The sequence below is a fragment of the Prionailurus viverrinus genome, chromosome B2 (assembly GCF_022837055.1).
Source record: "Prionailurus viverrinus isolate Anna chromosome B2, UM_Priviv_1.0, whole genome shotgun sequence".
Classification (NCBI taxonomy): domain Eukaryota; kingdom Metazoa; phylum Chordata; class Mammalia; order Carnivora; family Felidae; genus Prionailurus; species Prionailurus viverrinus.
The window spans coordinates 21,063,274-21,071,283 of NC_062565.1; positions in this window are offsets into that span (position 1 = coordinate 21,063,274).

Here is an 8,010-nt window from a genome sequence, read left to right on the forward strand (position 1 = left end):
TTACTTTTCTTCTAATTTATTCCTGCGAACGACAAAACATATTTACTTTAACATAAACAGAGGAACAAGTGGCTTCTTTTGCAAATGTCTATTTTCATTCACACAATATCACTTCCATATTATCAAGCCTTTAATGACACATAAAAACAGTAATGTATCTCATTCCAACTTTTTGTTTCTGCCTGTAGGACATCGTTTTTCTCTTCCGGCAGGCAAGCTCTTCCTACTACCAACCAAATTTTAAGACACTAATTCTGAAATCCTTTGGAATTAAAACACAGATGAAAGGGGAGGACTGGTCCTTTGAGACCTAACTCATAATTTCTACTTTAATGTAGTTTTGAGGAATTAGTTCTGAATTTAAACAAAGGAACCAGAGACAGCTGATTTTGTGAGATATATCAGAAAAACAAATGTGCCTACATGCATATTATCCTTTTGCTAAATCCCAGAACCAGGATGGAGATGTAGCTGTTGAATCAACTATTGGAAGGAAGAAATTATGTTAGCTTGCTGAAATTAGTTTTGCACTGAAATTACTCAGGTAAGTACAAGAGAAGAATATATGGAGAATATATATCTGCACTTGAAGGAAGTGCTGAATAAATAAAAGCTATTATTATTGTTGTTATTTTTGCTGAGGAATTCTGTAAGACAGATCTTATGTGAATTTTGAAACAGAAATTTTAACTTCTCGAATTCAAAAAGTTGCAATACCATTTAAGACAAATGATGAAAAATGCACAGAAAAATGCAGCTGTGACAGTGTTGTGTTTCAGAAAATTAAGCATTGAAAGTTTTGGAAATGATTCCAGTTTTAAAAAGAGATATTGTTTCCCTGGAGGATCCCCTCCAGGGAAAATTAAAAACATGACAGGAGAAAGACAAATATTAACATAAAGATGGCTAATGCAGTTCTGCAATCTGTACACAACTGTGATGAAACTTTTGGAAAGGAGGGATTAACATAGGCTGTCTGCAAACAGGAGCGTGTGCCTAAGCACCACATTTGCCATGTATGTTATTAGGCATTTATGATATTTTACCTGCAGGTTGTCTCAAAATGAATGTGCCTCCTTTGGTGCATGACTGAAGGATGCTGAGTCTAAGCCTGTACTTCTTTCAGTAAACATTTAGTGACTTTCAATAAACTGTGTGACAGCCTCTATGTTAGATGCCAAGGACACAAAGAAAAATCAGGCAAGGGAGGACTACATAATCCAAAGGAGATAGATACACTGTTCTAGAGTGGGGTGCAGGTGTAACTGTCCAGGGTACGCTAGAAGCATAGATGAAACGACCCAGGACTATGTCAGGGAAATTCAGGACACCTGAGCCAGATCTGTCCCTGACTGGACATTCCCCAGACAGATAGAAGGGGAAAACAACAGCACAGTCAAAGCACAGAGGCATGATAGGCTCTATTACATCCCATGAACCACAAGTCATGTCTAAAACCCACATTCTTCATATGGCAGGAGGCGAAGATGGTCATGAATAGCATTGTATGCCTGGCCAAAAAATCTGAACTTTATCCTTATGAAATCTCAAGCTCCAAAAGCTTTAAAGTAGAGGAATGATGTGGTCATATATGCATTTTGAAAGATCACCTTAAAAGTGATGTAAAGGGTAGGTTGATGGTGGGTGATGCTATAATCAGAAGTACCTGTTAGGGGCACCTGGGTGGCTAAGTCAGTTGAGCGTCCGACTTTGGCTCAGGTCATGATCTCACAGTTCATGGTTTGAGCCCCATGTTGGGCTCTTTGCTGACAGCTCAGAGCCTGGAGCCTGCTTCCAATTCTGTGTCGCCCTCTCTCTGCCTGCCCCCCGCCCCCAGCCCCCGTCATGCACACTTGCTCACTCTCTCTCTCAAAAATAAATAAACGTTTTAAAAATAATAAAATAATAAAAGATTGTGACATTGGCCTATAGAAATAAAACTCTGGGTATGAGCAAGTGGCATATGTAATTCCGGAAGCTCCACTCTGAAATATTTACAAAGGACTCTAGGAGTCAGTATGAATTCATAATTGTACCTCTGGTGTACTTGGTGAAACTGAACATAGATCCTCCCATATTTAGCAAGGCCAACCTTGCATGAAGAACAATTAGAGCATAGTTTTTAAGAAATTCCAGTGAGCACGATATGGTGAAAAATTCAATGGCACTAATGTACACTTGAGGGTCCTTATAATAAATGGGGCCAAGGTCAACAAAGATGTTCTGAGAAGAGAATTTCTGTGATTTCACAGCACAACCACTCTACTGATGAATTCCACTTCCATTTGGACTAGAGGATTTGAACATCCCTATCAGAGACCTTTGGTACTCGGAGAATAGGGTCTAGGAAGAAGTCAGTTCCCTCTCTCCCATGTCTCTCGTTTACTCTGATGCTACTACCACACAACACTCTGACACCAGATGTGTGGTGTTTTTTCACACACCAAGCATCCGACAGCAATTCTCTGTGACATCCGCTGGGTGTCCTACAATTTAAATCAATTCTGACACTCCCCACCTGGAGGTAGCATCAGACTCCACAGGGTAAGGGCTCAGTCTCACAAGACTGCCCTCACTCCACAGCAGATGCCTATCACTAGTCCATGTGATGACCAGCTATAAATCAGAGGTTCCGACAAACCCCTCCTCAGGTTTGATTAATTTGCTAGAGCACCTCACAGAACTTAGGGAAACACTTACCTTTAACAGTTTATAAAAGGATACAGATGAAAAACCAGACTAAGAGTTACACAGGATGAGGTCTTGGGAGGATCCTGAGTGCTCTGTCCCCATGGAGTTGGGGTGTGTTCCCTTCCTGGTATTTGGAGGTATTCGTCAACTGAGAAATTCATTGAATCCTATCCTTTTGGGATTTTTATGGAGGTGTCCTCATGTAGCCATGACTTATCATTAAATCCATGTCCAATCCTTTTCCTCTTTCTGGAAAATAGACAGTAGAGCTGAAAATTCCAACTTCCTAATCATGGTCTGGTCTTTCCAGTGACCAGCCCCCAGCCAGGAGTCATCCAGAGCTCACAGAGTTGCCTCGTTAGAACAAAAGATGCCCCTAATGCTGTTCTCACTTAGGAATTGACAAAAGCTTTAGGTGCTCTATGACAGGAACTGGGGCAGAGACCAGTATATATATTTTCTTCTATCTCACAAATAGGTATAAAAACTACAGTACATAAATACATGAGGAATTACTACAACTAATATATCTTTTTAATATACTCTTCCCTTTATTGAGGGATGATCTACATACTGTAAAAGACACCTATTTTAAGTGTAGAACTCAGTGATTTTACAAAGTAAATGTACAGTCATGCAATAATCCCCATAATCTAGTTTTAGAATATTTCCATCTCACACACCCCAAATCTCCTCTAGCCTACTGGCAGCCAATCACTGCTTTCACCCCCAATTTCTTCAGGATTCTGGTCAGTCTTGTTCTTGGGAAACATACAAGAGAAGGGTTAGTACGACAAACTGTGATCAGCTGCTGTGTCTGAACATGAGGCATTAAGGCTGCTACTTGGTTACTTTCTTGGTATTTCACTGTCATCTGCCATGACCCATCTAGTTCTTGTAGGGGCCAGCTGGCAAATTAAATTGGAATTTGATGGAGACCACCACCCTATGAGAGTGGCACACACCTCTACCATTCCCTTGGGATGTGGGTGTGCTTTTAATTTACTATCTCCATTGGGAAGGAGAGTAGTAGTGGCAGCTTGAGAAGCTTCCACTGAGCCCTTCACACTCTTAATACTCTTGATAGCTCCCCAAGGAACCAATGTAAGGGTTCTTTCAACCACCAAGTATGTCCATTCCATCTGTACTTTCAGGGACCAGATATGGTGGGTCTGATAACCTGAAGAATCCACTGTTGGCTGGACCCAGGATGAGACTCCATTTATTGCCTGGCTCCTTTATACTCCTACTCTAAAAGGGGGCCATGTTGGCATGTTAGATCCTGGATATAACATCAGTTCAGACCTTGTGTCCAAGAATCCTCCAAAGGCCTGGGTGTTCCCCTTTCCTCAATGTGTGATTACTGTGAGTAAATGTCCATCCTTTGAAGAAGGATGGGGGATTCACAACTGAATGGCAACTATTGTGGGGTTTCAGGACTCCCCATCATAGTACCCTGGCTTCTCTGCAGTTACTGGGTTCTGGAATTGAAAACCAGCTCAGGCGTAGCTGAGGAGGGGACCATGACTTTTTCCTGGGTGACTGCCCTCAACACCCTCCCAATCTTTCTTGATTTCTTTAATTGTATAAATTAACACTAAGTTGAGTGCCCACGTATCTTATTAACCATTGCCGTGGCTCTCTCCAGGTTACTCCTCCTGCTCGTTCTCCAGTCCTCTCCCTATCAGACTTTGCAGCTCATGGTGACGGTGATAACTGAGCCCACCCTGTTGGATGGTTAAGGGGTGCCATCTGGTCTTTGTTCTCATCCACTCATCCTCATTGCTATCAGCCAGTTCTGTAACAGCATCCTTTACCCTCAGCCTGGGCTACAGAGGACAACCCACCACTGGCCTCAGTGAGGCTGGAACCCTTCTTGCCTCTGCATTCCTCATTGCTTTGGTAGATGGAGTGTCCTCCAGGCCCTCTCCCAGAATGTGAGCTGGTGAGTCTTCCAGCCTTACATAGTACATCCATTCCAACAGGCTTACGTTTAGGAGCCAGGCAGAGGAGGAGGGGCCGGTGAGGTGGAAAGAGAACTAGGAGAGTAAGGTTGTCACTGAGTCTAGAGAAACAAGTGTGAAAGAAGCGGGGAATGGGGCTCAGATGAGGACTTTGGGGTTTAGCAAGATGGAGATGTTTTACTGTTGAAAAGAAAAAGCCCAGTTGGAATAGGTGGAGAAGAAAGTTGAAAGGTGAGCTAGTGAAGTTTTACTGTGTCAGAAAGCAGGGAAATGAGGCTGTTGCTGAAGGGGAACAGGGGCCACAGGGAGTTTTGTTTTTTAACTTGGGCGATATTACCATATGTTTGTATGTTCATGGGAGCAATGGATTGGAGAAGTACAAATGTATTATGAGGTAGAAAAGAGAGGGCTATCTTTGAAATACACATTTTTGAGCAGGGGATAGGATGCGCACCACAAATGGTGGATGCCCTTGGTGGGCCTATAAATATTTTTGTTGTAACAGAAAGGAGGGCAGAGCCTAGGTGTACAGAAGGACATAAGTGGAGGGTTTTGTGGACAATGATCAGGTGATTGTGCTTTTGTCTGTCCATTCTTTTCAAGGCAATATGAGCTGGGGAGGTCTGTGAATTGTGCAGAAAGAGAACCAGATGGGAAGAGCAGCTGGGAGAGAATGTAGGACCTCCTCCTAAGTTAGGAGAGCTTGGAGAGCCATGACTTCTTTGTGTGTGTGTGTGTGTGTGTGTGTGTGTGTGTGTGTGTGTATTTTAAATGTTTATTTTTGAGAGAGAGCATGAGCAGGGGAAGGGCAGAGAGAGGGGCAGACACAGAATCTGAAGCAGGCTCCAGGCTCTGGGCTGTCAGCACAGAGCCCGATGTGGGGCTCAAACCCACAAACTGTGAGATCATGACCTGAGCCGAAGTCAGACGCTTAACTAACTGAGCCACCCAGGTGCCCCAGAGCCACAACTCCTACGAAAGCTTTCCTTATTTTCTGTTTCTTTTTCCTGTCATGTCCCCTTTTCATAAGGAATTTCTTTCAGAGGTAAAGTATAGCACAAAAAGCCCAATTCTTTTCTTTAGCCCTTGCTAGGTGAAGTCTTTGCTTGCATGTAATGAACACAACATTTTTTTTTTGCTTGATGTTTTTTCATTTCCTATTAAGCCTACAATTAAACTTCAGTTGCAAATTTGTGGAGAACAGATGTCACTGGTAACAATACAACAAATTCAACAAATATTTTCTGTGTTATCACGGAGTGTACTCTTCTGTAACCGTGACGCCTAGGCACACTGATCCCTGGCCTCAAGATGTTTAAAGACAAGACACATAATAAATTATATATTGTGTTGAAGGTAGTAAGCACGTGAGTGAAGAATAGAGAGAAGGAAATAGGCAGTGGGGGAGAGGGGGAGGGAAGGCTGGAGGGTTGCGATTTTAAATTAGGAGGTGAAGGTAAGCCCTCAAGGTAACCGCTGAGCAAGAGTTTAAGGGACAGGAGGAAGTTCCTCAGCTATGTGGTAACCTGGAGAAATATAACACAGAACAAAAACTGGTGCTTAATGAGCCCATTTGCCAAAGAGGCTGAAGGAACACTTAAGTAATCAGAGGAAGAGAAGGCTCTGCTTTTGCAAATTCTAAGGGAATACAATGACCAAAGGAGAAAATCAACTGTGGATCTGCCTGAGCTGTAGGAAGAGAATAACCAGGATGTGGTATATTCCTGGAAAATGAGTATCTTCAGACAGGTGCAGAGGTGAGAGAAAAAGAGAACGTGGGGAAATATTTGGAAAGACCTAAATAAATTAGTAGATACTTTCTTTCTTTCTTTGTTTTTTTTTTTTAATTAAGATTTTTAAAGTAATCTCAGTACCCAATATGGGGCTCAAACTCACAGTCCCAAGATCAAGAGTCACACATGCTCTACTGAATGACCCAGCCAGGTGCCCTTAAATTAGGAGACAGATTCTTAATTCCATAAATCAAGGATTGGAACCAGCTAAGGGGGAGAGCTCTGGGTGGGCACTATGGGAAATCTGCTTATTATTGGGAGAATGTAGATCATAACACAGGATTTGTAAGCACCAAGATCAGGGTAGGTATTTTACTTCCCTGATCCACAGGCAACTACTTTTTATTTTTGATGTTTATTTATTTATTTTGTGAGCTATAGAGAGCTCGCAGGGGAGGGGCAGAGAGAGGGAGACAGAGAATTCCAAGCAGGCTCCGCACCCTCAGCTTGGAGTCCAAGGCGGGGCTGGAACTCACAAACTGTGAGACCATAACCTGAACGGAAACCAAGAGTTGGATGCTCAACACTGAGCCACTCAGGCACCCCAGCTACTTTTTATTTTAATACTAACTGGGCAGTCACATAGGTTTCTTTGTTTTCTGTTTGTATGTTTTTATTTTTCCTAAATTCTGCATATAAGTCACTTCCAGGATAGGCACACTTTGTCTCTGATGAGTATTAGGTAGCTGGCTGCCTGAAGTTCAAGTCCCAAATAATATCAATTAGTAATCATTTAATACCTGGTGTAGCAGTCCTAGTTTAAGACTGAACTGGATTATCCTCACCGGTTCAGGCTACTGTCTAAACACGTCCTGAGAACTGGAGACAGACCTACTAGGAATCTTGTTTGAGTTGTAATGAGACTCCTCCCCATGGGAAATCAGTCCTCTGAAGGGAAATGAGAGTCAGTGAGACATCCTTGGTCCAGTGAGGAGACAAGAGGTGATTTTGAGTACTGTACATAATGCCTATACCTTCTGTTACACGGCTCACATTGGATTCATTCTGGTACGAGGAGAGAGCAGCAAGTTAAATAGAAGGATTGTCAGAAACCTGTCACACATCAGGAACTCAGAAAAGGCCTGATTTGAAACTCAGGGAACAGAAGGTGCCTCACGGTTGGGAAGGAGAGTCTTCCCGTGCCAGTAGAGTACTCGCAAGGTTCAGCCACAAAGTGTTGACAGTGGCCTTGGTGGCGTTGGCAGAGTGGCAGCTTTGGCAGCGGAGCACAGAAATGGAGGCAGCAGCAGAGTGGGAGAATGCCCTCTCAGGGAGTGCCTCACTTCTACCAGGTGCCTTAGCCATGTTAAAAAACCAAAATTGAACCAAGTAAATGTGAAGATCTAACTGGCTCTTTTAAGCGACTCATGAATTGGGCAGCATTTCACCTAGCAAGTAGAGGGCAGCTCCAAGGAGTTGTACAAAAGGGAAGGTTTTTATAGGAAGGAGGGTGGGGCCAGAAGTTATTAGCAAAAGAAAAGAAAGGGTTGTTTCAGGCCTGGTCACCTGCCCTTAGGGGGAAGGACAGGGTGTCTTATTAGGTTGATTACCTTACTTTCTTT